General features: G+C 34.4%; 1 long non-coding RNA gene across 5 annotated transcripts; it reads right to left on the bottom strand.

The window, feature by feature from the left end:
* Positions 1–25,330, bottom strand: LOC111373611. 5 transcript variants are annotated; one of them, XR_002698969.1, is made up of 4 exons: positions 22,642–25,330; positions 15,972–16,095; positions 15,496–15,603; positions 1–1,571 (listed from the first exon to the last, which is right to left on the bottom strand). It is a non-coding gene; the product is annotated as an uncharacterized LOC111373611 (long non-coding RNA). The 5 variants fall into 5 exon arrangements; XR_002698967.1 differs by lacking the exon at positions 1–1,571 and adding an exon at positions 15,681–15,743 and having other exon boundaries at positions 14,779–15,603; XR_002698968.1 differs by lacking the exon at positions 1–1,571 and adding an exon at positions 15,681–15,743 and having other exon boundaries at positions 14,779–15,593.
* Between the last annotated feature and the right edge of the window lie 82 nt (positions 25,331–25,412).

Here is a 25,412-nt window from a genome sequence, read left to right as displayed (position 1 = left end):
TCTGTACAAGGGACTTAAATCCTCTTCTTCCTTGGTATCCTACCATTCTTCTAGCTCGACATAAAAAGCTTGTCATACCCCCACTCTATTGGTATCAGAGTCATGTTTTTATCTTGTTCTTATTATTACTGATTGGGGTTATTCCTAGCTCTTCTATACTATTTCTATCCACCTCCCTTCGAAAATCTAATTCTTTTAAAATCGACTCTCTTAATGAAATATCATATCTTCCTGATTCTGAGAAAGTTGCAGTTACAGATCTACCCCTTATTAACCCATATCTCCCTTATAATAAGCCACGTGACTCCTTTACCAAAATCGTCCAAAGCCTTATATCTCCATCAAAATCCCAAATCAAAGAATATGTCAAGTCTCAAAGTTTGATCAACATCTTCTACCTGCTACTGAAAATGAGCAGTTTGTCACCTTGGATATACAGTCCCATCTTCCAAAAATATGGTTATCTGAAGGTTTTACTCATCCATTTCGGAGCTGTGAGATTCGCACTTACTCTCCATTGAAGAAAGGGACTTCCAGCAGTTTCTAGAATTGCCATATTGGATATACGTTTTGCTTATTATCAACACGCTTGTATTGGCACTGTTGAAACAACATTAAATGCGGGAACAATACTTGTTACAATGTTTTCGAATTTTAACCTGCCAATAGCAGATCCAGTGCTATTATCAACCCTGAAAATATGGGTTCAAATTCTTGCTGTAGTTCCAAAAGCGGTCACATATGGAGCAACTCTTCACTATCAGATGGCCTATAGAATTCAAAATCATTCTCTTGATTTTCCCGCTCCTCATGGTATAGATGATGCTTTATTCATCCAAATGGAAATAGATCAGCCAAGCTGTATATATGTTTCTAGATAGATTCCTAGACCGAAGCTCATTAAATAATTCCAAAAACTTGGGTTACTAGTTATGAGCAGCATCACAAGGCGTCGAAGGATTCTTTACCGGTCCACCCATCATTTTAGAAAAAAGTCAAACGGTGAAGTTGAAATTATGTTTCAAAAAGAATCTCCAACCTAAAAAAGCCTTCCTGTTTTTCTACACAGTTTGCCTTCTCAAATGAAGAAATACGAATCTTTGAGTTTGATGTAAATGGAAGACCTATTTATTGCAGATCTAATGATTCAGGACATATATTCTGGGATGTATGTTTTTGTGCAAAATGTATAAAGGATGAAGAAACTTTACTTGAAGATAAGCCTCTCAAAAAGAAAAAGAAGAAAAGGAGTAGCCAACAAAGATTGAGAGAAGCCTATGAAAGCAAGTCTGCAGGAGTTGATTTGTTAGGAAAACCCTCTGGAAAATTTGACTATTATGTCAAATATACTCCACCCCCTATAGATGATAAACCTATCATTCCTATTGGATGGCATGATGATGATGATTGCAACTAGATGTATAAAAAATGGAACAAGGATAATAGTCTACCTCCATCTCCCCGAACAGCTATGCCTATAGCTATGTTCCATCCATCTCCACAAGATGATTTTCCTCCATAAACCTCATTTGATAAAGAGTAGACCACTCATGCCTGGAAAATCATGAATCCTACAATTAGAAAAAGCAGATGGTTCAGCTGACTAGCTTTCAGCAATAGAAGCAATCTTCAACTGCCAGTCATAAAATGCAGTTCAACAGAATTCCCTATTGAGAAAAATTGACTGAAGTTAGCAAAGAATTGAAAGGACTCTATAGCAACAAGCGCAAACCATGTTAACCCCTCTTGCAGCCTGTAAAAAATAAATTAAAACCCTCCATACTGAAATCATGAATCTTTTACAAAACCGTTTATCCATAGCAGAACAAGCAAGAGAAATAAGAAATCTCAAAAATCAACTTATTTCTCTTGAAAATAATGCTATGATCCCACATTCTACTCCCTACTATCCAACTGCATATTCTCATCTCTTACAAACTACAAGACCTATATATTCATCTGGAGTTTTTGGATCTACAACTTCATTTTTCATTCCCGATGAATGGGAAAAGAAATTAAAACCTCTTCCTCTTTGCAGTTCAAAGAAAACCAGATAGATATCCTCACAAAACCCACAAACTCTACCTTCACAAAATCCACAAGCTCTACCTCCACCAAACCTTGAAAATGGCCACAAATGATGATAAAAAAACCCTGTTGCCACTTTTGTACAAAAAGCTCAAAATCCTTCCTCTTACAGACCCCCCTGTCTTAACCATCACAAACCAAAAAGGTTCTGAATTTAAGGAGTCCTCGAATGATTCCCTAGAAGATCCTTTCTATATTGCTGACAGACTGCAAACGAGTCCAACTCAACAAGGAAATCATGTTGTTGATGAACCAGAAGTACTTGATGAAGACATTGCTGATAATTTTAACACTCATGTTGTGAATAATTATTATTCACAAAACAATACTTCAACAACTGAGTTTACTTTAGATGATATTCCTCTAAGTCCATGGAAATCGAGATTCCAACAAAAGAAAGCATAGTGCTCAGCAGAATTGCAAAAGCCAAATATTACTCATTCTGCGATCATAAAATCATTTTTGGCAAGAATCACCTGTTTCCTCAAAGAACGGTATGATGCTCTTGGAGAATTCGCTAGATCCAATATTCAAATTCCCAACAATTGATGTTTTTATAGAATCATTATATTGAGAATTTTGTGGAAAGACAAATCATATGAAGGATACTACAAGGGAAGTACTTTTCAAGCTAAAATGTTGTTCCTATAATCCTAAAGATTTGGACAAACACTTTCGTAGTGCTACCATACTATCTTATTAGTAGAATGGATGATACCAACATTAAGCAAGCTTACTTGGAATACATACCACAGCCTCTTGGTCATGAGACCACTCAGAATGATTGAGATAAAGGGACAATCATTGTCAACTACCTCATTTGAAGATCTCCATAATTGGGCCAAAAGAACCTTGAAAAAACTCTATAATCAAAAAGAGTTTTTAAAGGATATCAGTACGACAGGCCAGAAGCTTGACAAGGCTTTGTGATCAACTAGATTTGAAAATCAAATGTCGACATGACAATAAGAGTTGTGATTGTCCAAGAAAGAAGAAGTACCACAGACGAAAGTTCAAATTCCAAAATAAAAGATTTTTCAAATCTTTTCCTTTGAGGAAAAGATATTTCAAGAAAAAATTCTCCAAAAAGTAAGGAGACAAATGTTTTATTTGTAGCAAGAAAAGTCATTTTGCAAAAAGTTGCACACATCAAAAGAAAGGGAAAATCTTGCACCAAATCTATGTAGCAACAAAGATGGATGATGAAGCAAATCTCGAATCAGTGTTTTCTGAGGAAGAAGAACAATCCCCTGAAATTGTTTTTGTACTGGAATTTGACTCTGATGACAAAAGCATTAGTGATTATGATAGTATAGAAGAATGCTAAGGAATGCAAGTCATCAACCCGAGTCCACTTGCTCCTATGATAGAAATCAAAATATTTCCAAGAAAATATGAAAGGCCGCCAATAACAGCTACAGGATTGTTTGACACTGAACAGCTTGTTCAATTCTAAATCCAGCTATTCTTCCCAAAAACATGTGGAAGGCACATCAGCAAATTTTCCAAGGTAGCCAATTCAAATTGGGTCATGGGGCCCCCTTGCCCCTCTAACGGTAAGGGCATTTTTTAATGAATATTTCTCAACGGAGTTGATCAATAAACTAGTGACACTTCATTTCTTTCCAGAGCGCAACATAAGTTGTTTGGCTCATCTCTACTAGGAAAATATATTGTAATTGGCTTTGATGTCATTCAACAATTATGGGGTCATTCAACAATTATGGGCAAGGCGAGTTATCCCTCTTTCAAATGGCCTCAGATATAAATCCTATTTTTTACCATACATACAGCCCAACCACAAACTTTTCCATAGCCAAACTTGATGACATAACAAACCTAATAATCCAAAACGTTGTGCAGATTCTCAAACAAATTTCCTTACTAATAGAAAAGTCTAGATTTTTTCATAACCCTACCCTTCAAAAAGAATATAGACATTAACCTTACCAAAGCCAGCCATATTAGAATGAGCCTAGAACTAGCCATACAAGAGTGAAACCAATTGCAAGCTGAAAGTCGAATTGAGCCAACTAATTCTCAATGGGCATGCCAAGTTTTTTATGTCAACAAAAGAAGTGAACAAGTTCGTGAAAAAATGAGACTTGTAATTGACTATAAACCTCTGAATTACTTCCTCATGATGACAAATTCCATCTTCCAAACAAACGGAGTTTATTTGCCAACATATCTGAAGCAAAGATATTTTCGAAATTTGATTTGAAAGCAGGATTTTGGCAATTGGGGATCAACAAAGAAGAAAGATACAAGATAGGATTTTGTATCCCAAACCATCACTACTAGTGGACAGTTATGCCGTTTGGTCTTAAAACAGCCCCGCCATTGTTCTAGAAGGCTATAACAAGAATTTATCATTCAATATTAGACTCAGCATTGATATATATATATATATCGATGATATTCTCTTGCTCTAAAATGATGCAGATACACATCGTCTGTTATCACAATTTGCTGATCCGACGAAACAATTTGGAGTTATGCTTTAACAGAAGAAAATGGTTGTTGGAGTTTCTAAAATTGATTTTTTGGTTTACATATCAAAGATGGTGAGTACTCATTGTAGCCACATGTAAGACAAGAATTATTAAAGTTTGCAAATACGAATCTCTCCAAAAAAGATATTCAACTGTTCCTTGGAATTGTAAACTACATGGTAGACTTTGTTGATCATCTATCTCATATCTTCAGAACAAACGAAAGCAGTTCAAAAATTAAACAGAAGGTCCAAGAACTTCCAGCCCCAGCCCTAGCCATCCCTACTGAAAGGAAAAAAAAAATCCTTCAAACAGATGCAAGTGATCTATATTGAGCAACAGTATTCTTGGAGGAAAAAAATGAAAAGAGGAATAAATATAGATACAAAAGTGGATCGTTCTCAGAAGCAGAAAAGCATTACCACTCCACTTTCAAAGAGATTTTGGCAGTTAAATGTAGTATTGAGAAATTCTAGTTTCATCTCATCAGACATAAGTTTTTGGTAGAAATGGACATGTCATCATTTCCAAAAATGCTCTCATTTAAACAAAAACAAATCCCAAATTCTCAGATAAGTAGAATGGTTCTTAAATTTTGATTTTGATGTAAAACGCATAAAAGGAAAAGCCAACCTTCTTCCAAACCTACTCACCAAGCAAAAACTTTCTTCTTACATGTTGAGCCCTCCTTATTCTTTACTTTCCCAAAATAATCCAAACCCTCCAGAACTCAACAACTTTATTCGAGACAAAACTCTCCACTCCAGGTCCAAAGAACTCATGTTGAAATACCAACCTAATATTATCAAACATACAAGAATTGAAACATTTGGTGGTCTTGGATTTCATCCAGACTATCATTTTTTCATATTGTTCCATATAATTCCACATCAAGCAATTTCAAGATTTTCAAAAGAATTGCTTTGCTTCTTGTAATATTTATTGGAACTTTATCAAATTGGAATCTCTTTCCATGTCAGCGACTCTCTTAAATGGTTCAAATAAATTAGTTTTCAAAGTTTTAATAAACATGATCCATTTCAAGAAGCACATGCTGAAGCAAAAAAGTTTTTTCAATTATTTTGTCCTATTTCTCATTGGATAAAAATGTTTGAAGCATTTTCTTTAAAATTCAAAGACCTGAGAACTTCTCAGGACAATGTTATGTCATTTTACAGATAAAGGTTCATATGAGCATTTCTCTCATGTTAAGGAGTATGCAGTCCAACCTTTCAATCTTCACAAAGATTGGAAAGGTATTATCCAAAGGAGTTCCGTGAATTCAAAAAAAAAAATGGCAGAAATCAACGAGACAATTCCTCCTCAAATTTTGCCAGACATAAAAGATGATGCTCCATGGAAAATTTTGCCTCTAGACTATGCAACCCAGATCCAGCAAGATATTCAAAAATATAGATAATTACAATGCCAACTTTTTGGACACTATTCAATTTCTTGCCAAGAAAATGACATGATTGGAATCAACTTTTCTTAGGAAAGTCGCATCAATGCCTTGGAGAAATGTCTAAGTATCCAGAAATAACACCACAAGGACAACAACTTCTCAAAAATCTCTGAAATGAATTTAATGAAAAAATGACAATTAATAAAATGGACGTAGACAAATCGGGACCAAGTAATTCAAATAATCAGACTTCTAAATATCTGGAACTAAATGACAGTGTTTTCTAAGACTCTCAAAATCCATTTGACTACTAAACACAATGACATATGATTTTGATCCAACAGATGCAAATAATCTTGAGAAATTGGAGGAAAAACTCTTTGAAGAAAAAATTGGCCTTGGTGGAAACAATATAAACTCCCCTTTAATTCAGATGATTCAGACATACCTGGACGAGCAGCAAATCTTGGGAGGCCATGATGACTCGACACGTGTGAAAACATTACCCTTTTGTCGTTTATAGTAAATAACCTGTTATAAAGCAAATTATGTGCTTTTAAAAGGTACTTCGTCGTTACGTATTATTGTTGTACTTGTGTCAGGACCATTACCCTACTTTATCAAAAGTAGTGGTAAGTTGTTTGTTTCCATGTATAGTTATTATCTTTGTGTCAATTGTCTTATCCTACTTTATCAAAAGTAGTGATGAGTCATTTGTCTCATTATAAAATTATTGTACTAGTATGTCGATTGAATGAAGGATCTCCTCCTCTATATAAGGAGCATTCCTTCTTTATTGTAAGGCATCTCAAACCCATCTTTTATTAAATAAAGAAGTGTGTTTCTTATCCCTATAAGTTTCTAAAACTCTTTCTTATTCTTCTAAAATCCTAACGACTCTAATAACACCATGATGAATTGTAAGAGCAAGATCTAAGTAGTACCATAAGTATACTCTGCAGTTGTCTCTTTGAGGATCCTCTGCATCAGGAAAAATGGAACTACTGATCATAAGATCCGATATGAAGGTTTGATAATCTTTGTAATACCAACAGTCTAGCCTTGTGTTGTTGCCCATGAAAGGGTTTGATGCAGGCTAGAATACAGTGTATTACAGAGGTTGAGAACCATTCTGCCCATTTTAGCAATTGAGAATTTAAGATTTGTTTCTATTTAAATGAGAGCATTTTTGGAGTACTACAGAGGTTATCATACCTCACTATATTGATATGAGAGGCATATTGTTATTTTGTGCTTATTATTTCTAATTGGGGTTATTCAGACCCCGTTTAGAAGTGATTGTTTACTCCAAAAAATTGATTTTTTGACCATTATTCACTATTATAGCCATAATTTTTTACTTTTTCTCTCACGGGTGGCCCCCAATTTTCTCATTACGGTCAAAAAATTAGTTCTCAAAATCACTACCGATCAGGTCCTGAGTTTGAAAGAAACTTGGAAGAATGTCTATTGAATCTTCTAGCTCTTCTATAGTATCTCTATCCACCTCCCTTCAAAAATCTAATACTTTTAAAATCGACTCTCTTTATAAAATATCTCATCTTCCTAATTCCATTTTGCAAAAAATTGCACACATCAAAAGAAAGGAAAATCTAGCACCAAATCTTTGCAGCAACAAAGATAGATGATAAAGCAGATCTTCAATTAGTGTTTTCTGGGAAAGAAGAACAATTCCCCATTCCTTGGTTTCCTACCATTCTTCAGATAGGTTGGTAAATAAACTCCATTTGTTTGGAAGAGGGAATTTGCCTTTAGCGATGAAGTTATTTAGAGGTTTATAGTCAATTACAAGTTTCATTTTTTATGAACTTGTTCACTTATTTTGTTGACATAAAAAGTTTGGCATACCCGTTGAGAAGTAGTTGGCTCAATTAGACCTTCAGCTTGCAATTGGTTCAACTCTTGTGTGGCTAGTAGTAGATGTTCTGGGCTCATTCCAATATGGCTGGCTTTGATAGGGTTAATGTCTTCACTCTTTTTGAAGGGTAGGGTTATGAAAAAATCTAGATTTTTCCACAAATGATGAGTGCATTTAGTAAGGAAATATGTGCGAGAATCTACACTACATTCTCAGATTAATAGGTTTGTTATGTTATCAAGGTTAGCTATGGAAAAATATGTGGTTGGTTGTGTGTATGATAAAAAATAGGATTTTTATCTGAGGTCATTTGGAAGAGAGATAACTCGTTTTGCCCATAATTGTTGAATGACGTCAAAGCCAATTACAATCTTTTCCTGGAAGTGATGAGCCAAGCAACTTATGTTAAACATTGCATTCTGGAAAGAAATGAAGTGTCAATAGTTTATAGATCAACTCCATTGAGAAATATTCATTGTTGACTACCTAAAAAATTTGATGGCGTGCCTTCCACATGTTTTTAAGAAGAATGGTTGGATTCAGAATTAAACAAGCTACTCCAGTGTCAAACAATCCTATAGCCCTTCATATTTTACTGGAAATATTTTGACTTCCACCATAGGAACAGGTAGACTCAGGTTGATGGCTTGCATTCCATAACATTTTTCTATACTATCATAGTAACTAAAGCTTTCATCATCAAAGTCAAATTCTAGTAACAAAACAGTTTCAGGGGATTGTTCTTCTTCCTAAAATAAACACTGAATCGAGACCTGCTTCATGTAATATCTTTTTAGAGAATTTCTTCTTGAAATATCTTTTCCTCGGAGGGAAAATCTTTTATTGCAGAATTTAAACTTTCGTCTGTGGTAGTTCTTCTTCCTAAACAATCACAACTCTCATTGTCATGTTAGCATTTGATTTTCAAATCTGGCTGATCACAAGCTTTTTCAAGCTTCTGGCCTCTCGCACTGATATCCTTTAAAAACTCTTTGATTACAGAGTTTTTTCAAGGTACTGATATCCTATAAAAACTCTGCTTTTATTGCTGAAAGCTAGTCAACTGAACCATCTGCTTTCCAAATTGTAAGATCCATGATTTTCCAGACATGAGTGGTCTGCACTTTATCAAAAGAGGTTAATGGAGGAAAATCTTCTTGTTGAGATGGATGGAACATAGCTATAGACATAGTTGTTTGGGGAGATGGATGTGGATTATTATCCCAGTCCCATTTTTTATGCATCTGGTTGCAATCATCATCAATTTCATCATCATCATCATCCCATCCAGTAGGAATGGTGGGTTCATCATCTGTAGGGGGTGGAGTATATTTGACATAATAGTCAAATTTTCCAGAGAGTTCTCCTAACAAATCAACTCCTACAGACTTGTTTTCATAGGCTTCTCTCAATTTTTGTTGGCTGCTCTTTTTCTTCTTTTTCTTTTTGAGAGGATTATCTCAAGTAAAGCATCTTCATCCTTTATACGTTTTGTACAAAAACATACATCCCAGTAGATATGTCCTGAATCATTAGATCTGCAATAAATAGGTCTTCCATTTGCATCAAACCCAAAGACTGGTATTTCTTCATTTGAGAAGGCAACTGTGTAGAAAAAAAGGAAGGCTTTTAGGCTGGAGATTCCTTTTGAAACTTAATTTCAAATTCACTATTTAACCTTCTCCTAAAATGATGGGTTGATAATTGGACCGGCAAAGCATCCTTCGACTCCTGGTGATGCTGCTCATAACTAGTAATCCAAGTTTGTAGAATTAGTTTAATGAGCTCTGATTTGGGAATCTAGGAACATATGTACAGCTTGGCTAATCTATTCCCATTAGGATGAATAAAGCATCATCTGTACCATGAGGAGTGGCAAAATCAAGATAATGATTTTGAATTCTATAGGCCATCTGATAGTGAAGAGTTGCTCCATATGTGATTGCCGTTGGTACTAGACCAACAATTGAACTTGGATTTTTAGGGTTGATAACAGTAGTGGATCAGCTGTTGTCATGTTAAAATTCGAAAACATAGTAACAAGTATTGTTCGCGCATTAAATGTTGTCTCAACGGTGCTAATACGAGCGTGTTGATAAATAGCAAAACGTGTATCCAATAGACAATTCTAGAAACTGCTGGAAGTCCCTTTCTTCCATGGAGAGTAAGTGTCATTCTTACAGCTCCGAAATGGATATGAGTAAAACCTTCAGATAACCATATTTTTGGAAAATGCGATGGTATATCCAAGGTGACAAACTGCTCCTTTTCAGTAGTAGGTAGAAGATGTTGATCTAACTTTGAGGCTTGAACATATTCTTTGATTTGGGATTTTGATGAAGATATAAGGCTTCGGACAGTTTTAATGAAGGAGTGACGTGGCTTATTATAAGGGAAATATGGGTTAACAAGGGATAGATCTGTAACTGGAACTTTCTCAAAAATCAAGAAAATAGGATATCTCATAAAGAAAGTCGATTTTAGAAGCATTAGATTTTTCAATGGAGGTGGATGGAGATAGTATAAAAGAGCTAGAAGATTCAATAGACATGATTTACAAAGTGTTCTTCCAAGTTTCTTTCAAACTAAATAACCCCAATTAGAAATAATAAAAACAAGATAACAACTTGGCTCTATACCAATATAGTAGGAGATGACAACCTCTATAATACACGGTATTCTAGCCCGCAACAAACCCTCTCTTAGGCAACAACACAGGGCCTGACTTTTGATATTACAAAGATTATCAAACCTCCATATCGAATCTTATGACCAGTAGTACCATTTTTTCCAATGCAGAGGATCCTCAGAGAGGTAACTGCGGAGTATACTTATGGTACTACTTAGATCTTGCTCTTACCATTCATCATGGTGTTATTACAGTCGTTAAGATTTTGGAAGAACAAGAAGGGTTTTAGAAACTTATAGGGATAAAAAACGCACTTCTTTATTTAATAAAAATTGGGCTCAAGATGCCTTACAATGAAGAATAAATGCTCCTTATATAGAGGAGATCCTTCATTCAACCAATATACTAGTACAATAATTTTACAATGAGACAAATGATTCATCACTACTTTTGATAAAGTATGATAAGACAACTGACACAAAGATAATAATTATACAAGAAAACAAACAACTTACCACTACTTTTAATAAAGTATGGTAATGGTCCTAAGACAGGTACAATAATATTACATAACGACAAAGTATCTTTTAAAAGCAAGGAATCTACTTTAAAAAAGATCATTTATTATAAACGACAAAATGATAAGGTTTTCAAATGTGTTGAGTCATCATGGCGTTCTAAGATTTGCTACTCATCCAGTTACATCTAAATAATATGAATCAGATGAGAGTCCATGTTGTTTCCATCAAGGCCAATTTTTTTTTATCAATTTTTTCTTCAAAGAGTTTTTCCTCTAATTTTTCAAGATTATCTAGATCTGTTGGATCAAAATCATATGTCTATGTTCCATAGTCAAATGGATCTTGAGAGTCTTGGAAAACACTGTCGTTTAGGTCCAAATATTTAGAAGTCTGATTATTTGAATTACTTGGTCCCGATTTGTTCACGTTCATTTTATCAATTTTCATTTTTTCATTAAATTCATTCTAAAGATTTTCACAAAGTTGTTGTCCTTGTGGTGTTATTTATGAATACTTAGACATTTCTCCAAGGCATTGGTGCGACTTTCCTAAGAAAAATTGAATCCAGTCATGTCCTTTTCTTGACAAGAAATTGAATAGTGTCCAAAGGTCTGTCCAAAAAAGTTGGCACTGTAATTATCTGTATTTTTGAATATCTTGCTGAATCTGGGTTATATAGTCTAGAGGCAAAATTTTCCATGGTGCATCATTTTTTATATCTGGCCAAATTTGAGGAAGAATTGTCTGATCGATTTCTGCCCTTTTTTTTTTTTTTAGAATTCATGGAACTGTTTTAGATAACACCTTTCCCAATCTTTGTGAAGATTGAAAGGCTCGATTGCATACTCCTTAACATGAAAGAAATGCTCATATCAACCTTTATCTGTAAAATAACCTTGCCTTTGAAAAACCAAGATAACAAAAACATTGTCCTGAGAAGTTCTCAGGTCTTCGAATTTTAAAGAAAATGCTTCAAACATTTTTATCCAATGAGAAATAGAATAAAACCATTGAAAAAACTTTTTTGCTTTAGCATGTGCTTCTTGAAATGGATCGTGTTTATTAAAACTTCAAAAACTAATTTCTTTGAACTATTCAAGAGAGTCACTAACATTGAAAGAGATTCCAATTTGATAAAGTTTCAATAAATACCACAGGAAGCAAAACAATTCTTTTGAAAAAAAACTACTTGATGTGAAATTATATGGAACAATGTGAAAAAATGATAGTCTGGATGAAATTCAAGACCACCAAGTGTTTCAAATCTAGTCTGTTTGATAACAATGGATTGGTATTTTAACACGAGTTCTTTGAACCTAGAGTGGAGAGTTTTGTCTCGAATAAGGTTGTTGAGTTCCGGAGGGATTAGATCATTTTAGGAAAATAAAGAATAAGGAGGTTCACCATGCAAATTATGGGAATTGGTTGGATAGAAAAAAGTTTTGACCTAGTGAGTAAGTCTGGAAAAAGGTTGGATTTTTCTTTTATGTGATTAACATCTAAGTCAAAATTTGAGAACCATTCTGTCCATTTCTACCAGAAACTTATGTCCGATGAGATAAAACTGAAATTTCTTAACACTGCGTTTGACTACCAAAATCTCTTTAAAAGTGGAGTGGTAATGCTTTTCTGCTTCTAAGAACAATCCACCTTTGTATCTACATATATTCCTTTTTTCATTTTTCTCCTCCAAGAATACTGCTGCTTAGTATAGATCATTTGCATCTGTTTGAAGGATTTTTTTTTTTCCCATCAATAGGGATGGCTAGGGATGGAAGTTCTTGGACCTTCTATTTAATTTTTTGAACTATTTCCGTTTCTTCTGAAGACCATGGTGATCCATCTTTCTTTAGCATGTTCTGTAATGGTCTGAGAATAGGAGATAGATGATCAACAAAGTCTGCCATGTAGTTCACAATTCCAAGGAACCATTGAATCTTTTTTTGGAGAGATCAGTATCTACAAACTTTAATAATTCTTGTCCTACATGTGGCTTTAATGAGTACTGACCATCTTTGATATGCATACCCAAGAAATCAATTTCATAAACTCAAATAATCATTTTCTTTTAGGAAAGCATAACTCCAAATTGTTTCGTTAGATCAGCAAATTGTGACAATAACTGACAATGTGCATCTGCATCCTTTGAGAACAAAAGAATATCATCAATATATATCAATGCTGAGTCTAATATTGAATGATAAATTCTTGTTATAGCCTTTTGGAACAATGAAAGGATTGTTTTAAGACCAAACGATATAACCTTCCACTGGTAGTGATAGTTTGGATACAAAATCCTGTCTTATATCTTTCTTTTTCCTTGATCCCCAATTACCAAAATCCTACTTTTAGATCAAATTTCGAAAATATATTTGCTTCAGATAGTTGGCAAATAAACTCCATTTCTTTGAAAGAGTGAATTTGTCATCAACGAGGAAGTGATTCAAAGGCTTATAATCAATCACTACCAGTTCAAGACTGCTTCTGCTGTTGAAAGTTGGTCAATTGAACCATTTGCTTTCCTAGCTGTACGCTTTACTTCGAAAAGAATGTGATATGTGGCCACGTGAGAAACTAACACATGTTTTAGCTAGGGTAGGCATGGGGGGGAAAGTTCGGGGAATTTTCTTTTTTCTTTTTAATTCTTTTCTTATTTTTCTATTTATTTTTAACTAACTAATTGTTTTCATTAATGAAGTGTGCAAAGAAACCATTTTGCCATATTAAAAAAGAGTAATAATAATTAACCGTACTGGATTATAACCACAATTTATGTGGCGCTAATATGACATTAAATAATAGATACAATTAAATGAGTAATTTAATTTCAATTTTTATTTAGCATATCACTTAACACTACATAAATTGGGATTATAATCTCAGTCATGCTAAATAGCATTACTCATTAAAAAAATAGACACACACTTAACTTTTAGTCAATTAAAGAATTTTTGAATGGATTAATCAAAGAGGTCTTTCATGCACACAATTATTGAAAGATATTGTAAATAGCTAAATACGATTTGAAGATTTTTTGAAATTGGGCTACATATTTATTAAAGGTTTGAGACCTTTGTTGCAATTTATTCAAAATAAAAAGGACAATGTGTATGTTGTAATCTTGATAAATTTAGCCTTGTGCTCTTTAAGCCATTGTACTAAGACCTTGTCGGAAAATTCTTTGGAATTAATGATATAAGTTTTTGAAATTTACTTGTTTACTACACAAACAAATCTCAAACCAAAGGTTGACTCTTTCTTTTGAAACCACCGATTGTTAACTCTTAAAAACCAATGATGAGTTGCCAATGTTTAGTAACTAAAAATAAACATAAACATAAAAATAAAGAATTGGTAAGAGATACCACATAACCAACAAAGCTGAAACAGAATATAATCCAAATTCCACTTGTAAAATCCAAAAATATTGGCTTGGACCGTGGAGAAATTCCAGGCCAATTTTGGCTTCTTCTATGACATAATGTCGATGAATTTTTTGTCCTCAACATAAACGTCTTTAAATAAAACTAGATAAAAATAAAAATAAATAAATAAATTCAAAACTAGCCTATAACTATGAAGTCTTTTGACTATGATTAAAATATTTGGTAAATCATTTTACACATAGAGAAAGAATACAATTTAATTTCTATTGATTTATTTTTTTAATTTTGATTTATTTATAAATTTTAATAAACTTTAATACAGCGTAGCATACGGGTAATTTTTTGTCAATTATTAAGGATGTTTGGCTTTTTCAATTGATCAATTTTGCTTTCAATTTTCTACTGGAAACTTTGCTTATCTACTGTTAGTCCTTACCTTATGTGTGTGTGCTTGCAAATTATATTTCGAAAACGTAAGTGTAGTCCATTGAATAATGTTATTCATAGTCAGCGGCTAGCGGCTGTCAATAATCATCATATGTGGCAACTTATTATTATCTTGTCATCCATTAATTCTTTGAATAACAAACTACCATATAGGATGAATACTAGCATTATTCTAGTCCATAACTTAAAAATAAATCTTAAATATGCAATAATGAAACTACATGGTAATCGACGCATTTAGTCTAGTTAGCCCAACCATGTCATACCTGCCCGAGCCTTCACCTTCGCTGACAAATAATGTGCTAAGAGTAAAAATTAAAAAACATTTTATATGCAAATTCTATATGCTATCCATATAAACTCTTTTCCACGGATTCTATACAAGTTCAAGTAGAAAAAATAAGTGAAAACCCAAGTAAATGTTAGTTGCAGTCTTTAACTTGTGTCCACTACTCTATTCTTGATATCCATATTTTCCTCACTAATACATCCAAAACCCATAGATAACCCATCTAAGATAGACAGCAATGTAGCATCGAACAAGACAATTAGGGCTTGTTAATACTAAGGCCATACCTCAATAAAATCTCCCTTTGGGGAAGTATAAAAAGGAGAGACATGAAAGCAAATTTCAATTGCACTGACCTGATTTCCTACTTTCTGGACCTCACCCTCTTTACATTGCCATGGGAAATGTTTCATTTCAAGGAACTTTGCCGACCATTTGCTTCGCATGTGAGTTTCTGGCAGTAACTGAAGACAATTCAATCAAGGTTGAAGGAGAAAATGGTCAGCATAATGGAACGGAAAAGGAGAGTTTCTTTTCTCACAGATTTCCAGAATGGATGCCGGTAAGCAGTATTACTTTGACTTAAAAGAATGTCTCAGCTCAACTGCATAACAAATTCATATTCTGTACTAGTTTAAAATCAAATCATATATATGTAGATGTTGACACTGAAAAGTTTGATTGGAAGAATGGACATCCAAACTCTTCTTGAAATTTCAACACCAAAGTTATATAGACTACTTCAAGTCATGAATGCTTTGTATAAGCAGGTTCCTACTTCCTAGGAAACCTAGACTAAAACTGTATAGATTTGCTATTACAATAAGCTTACATTTCAGACATTTCACTCTCTGATCTTTATGTCATAATCAATGTTTGGAAAGTTTCAATCAGACACCAAGGCATTTTATGTCAATCAGCAAGGTGTAAGCCTCAAGGTTTTTTGAGGGGCAAGTCTGAAAATAAACAAATAAAATAATTTAAAAGAATATAGAAGTCCAGAATGCGGTCATTACTTATAGGCTATATGAATTCCGTAAACAATTTGCAAAAGAAATATATAATAGATCATAAAGTAGCGAATAGTAAATTATCAATTTGTAATCACATGAAAAAATTGGATTTTACTACTAGAGTTAAAAACCTAAAGATCGGTCTCCCATACTGCCAATTTCTTTCCATTCTTTGTTTCACCCTCCACTTGCATTGCTCCCTTCCCCTTCCATGTAAATGCAGAAAAAAAAAATAAATAAATAAATAAATGGCCCAAAAGCTAAAGCTGGTTATAAAATGTCCATGAAAGGTAAGATAAAAAAGCACACACTTTACCTGTCTCACGATGGCCTTGGCCTTTGGTAAATTGAGAAATAAGCTTTGAGAATGACATGCAATATGTTCAAGGCATTAATAGAGAGCCTCTCACAACTTTTTAAAACTATGGCCACTGTGCTTGAGCAAAAATTGTAAAGCACAGGTTCATCCTTAACAAGATTAAATGGTTTCCATAGCAAATACAAATCTAAATAGAGATGCATCAACAGACCACATGTGCTTCTCTGAGTAAGTTTCAATTCGTCTTGTTACTTAGCATATAAATAAGATCATAACTATCATTCATCATCTTTTAATGGTACTATAAAATTTGCTCACAAGCATTTCTTTAATGCATTTCTAGCTTACCATGTTTAATAATCAGCTTAACTTCTCTATGTGATAAAGTAGGAGAAGTTTTCAAGTTATCACATGCCACTTTTCATTATCCCTCCGAAGAAGATGACACTATATAATGTTTGATGACTCCTTATGGCAGCAAAAGCTACAATTTTCTTTATACTTCATCTATTTCCACCCCACATTATCCCCATCCCAACCACCTCTATCCTTATAAGGTTTAGCTCGCCGTCTCCACCCTTCTGTCAATTCCTTTTGTTCTTTCCACATAAAAAGAAAAATCTAATGCCCCAATTAAATACTATTTTTTAAAGTTGAAAGCTTAAGAAACACTAATAGCATCTAGCTAATTGATCCCATATACCCTTTAACTTCTCTTCTATAAATTGAACTTTCTCTTACACTTTAATTTCTAATATGAACAGATTTCTCTCAAATTCCAAGTTGAACGGAAGGGCTTCTAAATTTCTTTGCTAGTTAATTAGATTAACTGTTAAAAGAGTTCGCTTCAGTTCCAATAAAAAATGTGATTTTGACGACTCTAATGTCACATGAATGTTTCTCCACCAAGCATGTGCATCAGTCAAGTCAAGTCAGACATCATTCAAATTTATTATAAATAGTTGCAGAAGTCAACAGTAAAGCGCCAGGATCGTGCCTAACTTGCTATGACAGTTATGCATGTTGATCATTTTACCAGTTCCTAAAAGGGAATTACAAACTAGTGTTCTTTACAAACTTTAGCTAGAAGTAAATTTTTCATTGATGAGTGAGAATGACCAGAAATGTTAATATAGAGTGAAAAAAGATGTTTCTTTCGCTAGTATGCATCTTGGCTCTAAATTAATGAAATTCGGCCAAAGGAAATAAAAATGAAATAGAATTCCTATTTTTTGTTTAGAAGAGACGGGAAGATCACTAGATAAACTCAAAAGCAGTTTTTGAGGGAAAGATATGAAAGGTCGAGCAACTCACACGTTTTAGCTTCAGCCAAAACCTTTTCTACATTTTATTTGGTTTAAATTAATACAATTTATTAACTTTGATTACCCACTCAAAATGTGGAAACCTGAATTTCCGCCCAATCTACCAAAAGGGAAAATGCATAAAAAGTAACTTAATAATATCGTATGAATTGCATAAAAAGCAACTTAATAATATCGTATGAATTATGCAAATCCAAATTTTATTCCAAATTATTATGATATTTTATGCATTTCAATTATGAAAAATAGGTCATTACACAATCAGCATTATTACAAAGAAATCAAAGAGAATTAATTTCACAGAAGCAAAAAATGTGAATAGAAATCAGTTTCTCAAAAGAAGACGCTGCATCATATCATGTTCCGTGTGCGTCAAAAGTTCTTCCTAGTCCATTATGTAAAGAAGATAAACCCCCAAAATATTCAATAATTACTATTACGCGTTTCTCACATGCACAGGCTTGAGGTAATCCTTAACTTTTTCTTTATATGAAACCAATTCAACTTTTCAGTTAATGAATTACACGCACGCTGGGTACTTTTCTAGGTTAAGTGTATTTGCTATTATATAGAAAGTTGGATGCCTGTGACTCAAGGTCCTGGTATGCAGAAGAAGAAGAAGTTTACTCATTTCTCATGGTTAAAGACATTTGACACAAATCTAGTACTCTTTTCATAACCATCAAGTCTATCATGTTCCTCAAATTAATGGTAATGGTATTAAACAGATAGAGACAAGCCATAATCTTCATTTCCATGGTTGATCTGCAATTCCTTTGTCTAATGGAATATTGATCCGATGCAGGTGTCTGAGAAGTTGATGTCGCTAGGCCACATAGCATGCCCCATCATTGTAGCAAGCTTACTCATGTATTCGAAGTCCTTCATTTCTATGCTCTTCTTGGGGCATCTTGGAGATGTGGCATTGTCAGGGGGTTCATTGTCAATTGGCTTTGCCAACATAACAGGTTACTCTGTTCTTAAAGGACTGGCCATGGGGATGGAACCAATATGTTATCAGGCTTATGGAGCAAAGAGATGGGCAATTCTCAGTCAAACCTTCCAAAAAACTCTATTTCTGCTCTTGGTAGCAACCTTTCCAATCTGCATATTGTGGTTAAACTTGGAACCCATCTTCTCATGGTTAGGTCAAGATGAGAGTACATCTTTGGTGGCCTGGACCTATATCAAATACTCCATTCCTGACTTGATTGCTCAAGCTTACTTCTATCCCTTAAGAACATTCTTAAGAACACAAAATATAAACAGGCCCCTAACTTTATCAGTAACCCTTGCAATGTTTCTTCACTTTCCAATCAACTACTTCCTGGTTGTGTATTTAGATATGGGGGTCAAAGGAGTTGCCCTAGCCTCAGGTTGGAACACTTTAAATGTAAACCTTGGTCTGCTAATTTACCTTTTACTATCAGAAACCTCACTAAAACCATGGGATGGCGCCACGTGTAATGCATTTTCCAAAGGATGGCATCCACTTCTGGCCCTTGCAGGCCAAAGTGTATTTTCTGTGTGCCTAGAGTGGTGGTGTTATGAGATACTGCTGCTACTATGCAGTTTATTAAGCAACCCACAGACAAGTGTAGCTGCAATGGGCATTCTAATACAAACCACAAGCTTACTTTATGTATTTCCCTCTTCCCTAAGTGCAGGATTGTCAATACTGGTAGGCCATGAACTAGGGGCTGATAAACCAGGACAGGCTCAACAGACAACTATCATTGGACTGACTCTGGCTGTTCTTTGCGGATCTTTGGCCATCCTTTTTACCATTGCAGTAAGAGATGTTTGGGGTAAACTGTTTACATGTAAGCCAGAAATACTTGGTTTGACGTCAATTGCTCTTCCCATTATAGGTTTTTGTGAACTATGGAATTGCCCTCAAACAGCTGCATGTGGAATTTTAGTAGGCTCGGCCCGGCCCAAGATGGGCTGTCAGATCAATTTTGTCTCCTTCTATCTAATTGGTTTGCCTGTTGCAGTTATATTGGCCTTCAAATTTAACATGGGCTTTAAGGGGCTGTGGTTTGGGCTTGCTGCAGCACAAATTTCATGTACATGCATGATGGTCTGCACTCTGGTCTGCACTGATTGGAAACAACAAGCCAGCAGAGCAAAGGAACTTACTCAGGAAATTGAAGGTGGCAATAATGACTTGGAAGCCGATCTCCTGACCTGAACATGTTAACTATGAAGATTAATTACCTCAGGGAGTCGGAGCCTGAAAATAGTATCTTGCCAAGATGCATGTATAATTTTAATAAGTATTCAAGATAGACATGTTATCCTTTTAAAGGACTCCAGCTTGCGGATGGGGACAAACCACCAGGTCTGGTAGTTGATTTTTAGGGATGTAGACATGGGTATTTTTCCTCATGTCTCTCTCTCTAAAATAGCCAAAAACTACTATTAATGTTGCAAGATCAGATTGTTGTATCTTCTTTGAATAACAAAGTTTTCCTGGTAACTAAGCCTTCATGCCTACTGTTGAGACTATCTTCAAATGTACAAGGACATCAAAATCTGTAAGCTAGAAGTGTCCTCTTAATTTCACCAGAATCAGGAAAATGCACATCAAATTAAGTATTACTGAAGAACCTTAGCACATCATATATATAAACTGTAAGTACAAAGAGAGAAGATTACTCCTTGAATTTGTGTGATTGTTTTTTAAACTGGAAAAGCTTTTGTCTTCTTGGCACCCCCTAGTAAGCAGTAGTATAAGTCAAGCCCATTGTAGTGTTAACAATCTCTACAATATTACGGGCAAAATGCTTGCTGATTTACACTGAGTGGGCTTTGGGGCTGCATCATTATTTTATGTCCCAGTTTCATTCTCCACATGTAAAAAAGGATCAGATACAGCTTCATTTAGATGGAAAGGTGCACAAACAGGGAAATTAGTGAAGCATAAAGCCATTCCACATCCTTCTCATTGTAGATAGAATATACTGAATAGTATGTTGCAAGATTTCAAGGAATAACATGAAACATCTTGTGCGCGAAGCTGTGATGATACTTCTGCGAGTTTTTTTATGATTACCTGGGATGACAGATAAGCAAACAAAGCAATCATTATGCAAAAGATGTTACTTCACAGAATGAATCTCGAAGTAAACCAAAAATCAGGTACCTACAAGTCGTGATATGGTAAAGAACCTGATATGCAACAGACATGTTATACCGATCAAAAAGGAATGTGCAAAAAAAAAAAAATTACAAAGGCATGCATCAGGTAGGACTAAACAACAAAAATCTTTTAATCTGACGATGAAATCAAGTCTGGTACTAGTTATAGGGGAAAACAATAGTGACAAAGATCTGGAAATCAAATTACTTGCTTGTATAATTAGCACATCGTTGAAAGAAAATGTCAGGCTTATGGAGCAAAGAGATGGGCAATTCTCAGTCAAACCTTCCAAAAAACTCTATTTCTGCTCTTGGTAGCAACCTTTCCAATCTGCATATTGTGGTTAAACTTGGAACCCATCTTCTCATGGTTAGGTCAAGATGAGAGTACATCTTTGGTGGCCTGGACCTATATCAAATACTCCATTCCTGACTTGATTGACGAAGAAACAATAAATTTCGTCTGGATGGTATTTGTTATCTGAAAGATATTGATTAAGTTCTCAATAAAATCCCAAAAGTGCTTAATTGAACATCTTAGCTCATATAAAATCAGAAATCAAACGTGAAACAAAAAAATAGAAGATACTATGATACAATCATTATGATGCATCTTTAACAAATTCAGAAAACATGAATATTAGGTGAAAAGTACTTTCACGCTTCACAAGATTATTACCTGCTACATTTAGAGTTACCAACAGAAGACTTAAAAAATTGATGATTTCTGTCGCTAGAACTGTTGTGGGTTTCTCTAATATCTGATAAACCCTAGCTTTAAGAGATTTTATGTATAACTTTAACAAAGACTGCACTAGGTAGCATCCCCACCACAGAATATGAAATAATGAAGAAGCTAATATCTGAACTCCTACATGGCTGATGGCCCTCAGCCTTATATTTCCAATGATGCATGAGAGAGATCCAAGCTCCTGGGTGTCATCTGGCATGTGGAATTTTAGTAGGCTCGGCCCGGCCCAAGATGGGCTGTCAGATCAATTTTGTCTCCTTCTATCTAATTGGTTTGCCTGTTGCAGTTATATTGGCCTTCAAATTTAACATGGGCTTTAAGGGGCTGTGGTTTGGGCTTGCTGCAGCACAAATTTCATGTACATGCATGATGGTCTGCACTCTGGTCTGCACTGATTGGAAACAACAAGCCAGCAGAGCAAAGGAACTTACTCAGGAAATTGAAGGTGGCAATAATGACTTGGAAGCCGATCTCCTGACCTGAACATGTTAACTATGAAGATTAATTACCTCAGGGAGTCGGAGCCTGAAAATAGTATCTTGCCAAGATGCATGTATAATTTTAATAAGTATTCAAGATAGACATGTTATCCTTTTAAAGGACTCCAGCTTGCGGATGGGGACAAACCACCAGGTCTGGTAGTTGATTTTTAGGGATGTAGACATGGGTATTTTTCCTCATGTCTCTCTCTCTAAAATAGCCAAAAACTACTATTAATGTTGCAAGATCAGATTGTTGTATCTTCTTTGAATAACAAAGTTTTCCTGGTAACTAAGCCTTCATGCCTACTGTTGAGACTATCTTCAAATGTACAAGGACATCAAAATCTGTAAGCTAGAAGTGTCCTCTTAATTTCACCAGAATCAGGAAAATGCACATCAAATTAAGTATTACTGAAGAACCTTAGCACATCATATATATAAACTGTAAGTACAAAGAGAGAAGATTACTCCTTGAATTTGTGTGATTGTTTTTTAAACTGGAAAAGCTTTTGTCTTCTTGGCACCCCCTAGTAAGCAGTAGTATAAGTCAAGCCCATTGTAGTGTTAACAATCTCTACAATATTACGGGCAAAATGCTTGCTGATTTACACTGAGTGGGCTTTGGGGCTGCATCATTATTTTATGTCCCAGTTTCATTCTCCACATGTAAAAAAGGATCAGATACAGCTTCATTTAGATGGAAAGGTGCACAAACAGGGAAATTAGTGAAGCATAAAGCCATTCCACATCCTTCTCATTGTAGATAGAATATACTGAATAGTATGTTGCAAGATTTCAAGGAATAACATGAAACATCTTGTGCGCGAAGCTGTGATGATACTTCTGCGAGTTTTTTTATGATTACCTGGGATGACAGATAACCAAACAAAGCAATCATTATGCAAAAGATGTTACTTCACAGAATGAATCTCGAAGTAAACCAAAAATCAGGTACCTACAAGTCGTGATATGGTAAAGAACCTGATATGCAACAGACATGTTATACCGATCAAAAAGGAATGTGCAAAAAAAAAAAAATTACAAAGGCATGCATCAGGTAGGACTAAACAACAAAAATCTTTTAATCTGACGATGAAATCAAGTCTGGTACTAGTTATAGGGGAAAACAATAGTGACAAAGATCTGGAAATCAAATTACTTGCTTGTATAATTAGCACATTGTTGAAAGAAAATGTATTTCAGTTAGTCAAAATCTTGTCAATAAATGAGCCAGATAGAAGCAGGGTAATTGTTTGATAAGGACAAGATTGATACAGGAGCTGGGACGAAGAAACAATAAATTTCGTCTGGATGGTATTTGTTATCTGAAAGATATTGATTAAGTTCTCAATAAAATCCCAAAAGTGCTTAATTGAACATCTTAGCTCATATAAAATCAGAAATCAAACGTGAAACAAAAAAATAGAAGATACTATGATACAATCATTATGATGCATCTTTAACAAATTCAGAAAACATGAATATTAGGTGAAAAGTACTTTCACGCTTCACAAGATTATTACCTGCTACATTTAGAGTTACCAACAGAAGACTTAAAAAATTGATGATTTCTGTCGCTAGAACTGTTGTGGGTTTCTCTAATATCTGATAAACCCTAGCTTTAAGAGATTTTATGTATAACTTTAACAAAGACTGCACTAGGTAGCATCCCCACCACAGAATATGAAATAATGAAGAAGCTAATATCTGAACTCCTACATGGCTGATGGCCCTCAGCCTTATATTTCCAATGATGCATGAGAGAGATCCAAGCTCCTGGGTGTCATCTGGGTTAATTAACTATAAATTATATATATATGATTAATTAAAAAATATTTTTTTTTCTTCGTTGAAGAAGTGAGTCGTGCAAGGTTCCTTTCGCTTGCATTTTGAAATCAAGTACTAAGTATAGGTGGTCTACTTGCCCTCACCAAAAGTGAATAGAAAATGCATCTATGATAAAGGATACAATTTGAGCAATGCAAATGGTAAGAACGGCAAAGGAGAGAAGGGATAGAGCTCAGAACATTGAGCTGTAGATCAGTAACAGTTGCCATCAAAAGGATATAATATCGATAACTGATGATACATTGTATATTTCTATCAAGAAGCCAGGTAAGAAAAATACATGAAGCTGTACAATTCACATTCGCATGCATGGTTATGCATTATCTAAAGAAGTCAGAAATTGTGTTTCTTCATAATCAAGGTTTAGTCACCAGTGTAAGTAACCTTTAGTTCATTTAGAGGATGATTGTCGTTTATCACGCAAGGAGCCTTGCAAATTAAAGTCATCACTGAATCTGGAGATACAATAATTTGACTGCGCCTAGCAGGGAATAGACCAATGATGAGAAAAAGTTCAGACTGCACATTAAAATATTAATTGATTAACATACATAAACTATTAACATCATAACATACGCTGGAAGCAAATATCAATTGCTATGCTATAATATATGAAAATCCACCCAAATATCCTGCTCAAAGGAGCTACCAGTTTAGTAAAAGGGATGGTTGCCAGCTTCATAATCCCGCCCAAAAAACTTTCATAACCAGTTATCGTGAGTGAAATGTATCAAATCTGGGCACTCGGACAGCAGTGCATGTTGAAGGAGAAAACCCATTGAAATCCCTTTAAAGTACCAAATTCAATTACAGGAACATAATTGCACATGGACAGAATGTGACCAGTAGATGTCAACTAGAAACGAATCAATATCGTAATTAGGGACATATTTCTTTCTAATTTTAGTCGGAAGAGTAAATTATGAGTTTCAAAAAGCATTCCGCTGTAAATCAAATTTTTCACGAAACTAAATCACACACCCACAATATTTTTTATGGCATTTTAACATGAAAAATCTTAATAATCACTTACCATTGACGCCACTGCCTTACTCTCAATTGGTAAAAGATAGATTCAATATTGAAATTTTCATATAGTATCTCAGATCCCTAATATGACGAGTGTCCAGTTAATCCCAATGCTTGATAGCATTTGGCACGAGTACAGAACTGGAATTGAGAGTTAGTAACTCGCAATTAAATGAAGATTCCACAGCAACATACTAAGCAAACCAAACAATTACAAGAACTTTAAAATCCAAAAAACAGCAATTAATCACAAAATTCACTTCAAAATATAAAAATAAAAATAAATTAAAAATAAATAAATAAATAAATAAATAAATATATATATATATATATATATATATATATATATATAATATATATAT

Source organism: Olea europaea, unplaced genomic scaffold (assembly GCF_002742605.1).
Source record: "Olea europaea var. sylvestris unplaced genomic scaffold, O_europaea_v1 scaffold1147, whole genome shotgun sequence".
NCBI lineage: Eukaryota > Viridiplantae > Streptophyta > Magnoliopsida > Lamiales > Oleaceae > Olea > Olea europaea.
Note: the sequence above shows the minus strand (reverse complement) of the source record. Positions and strands in the feature narration are given on the sequence as shown.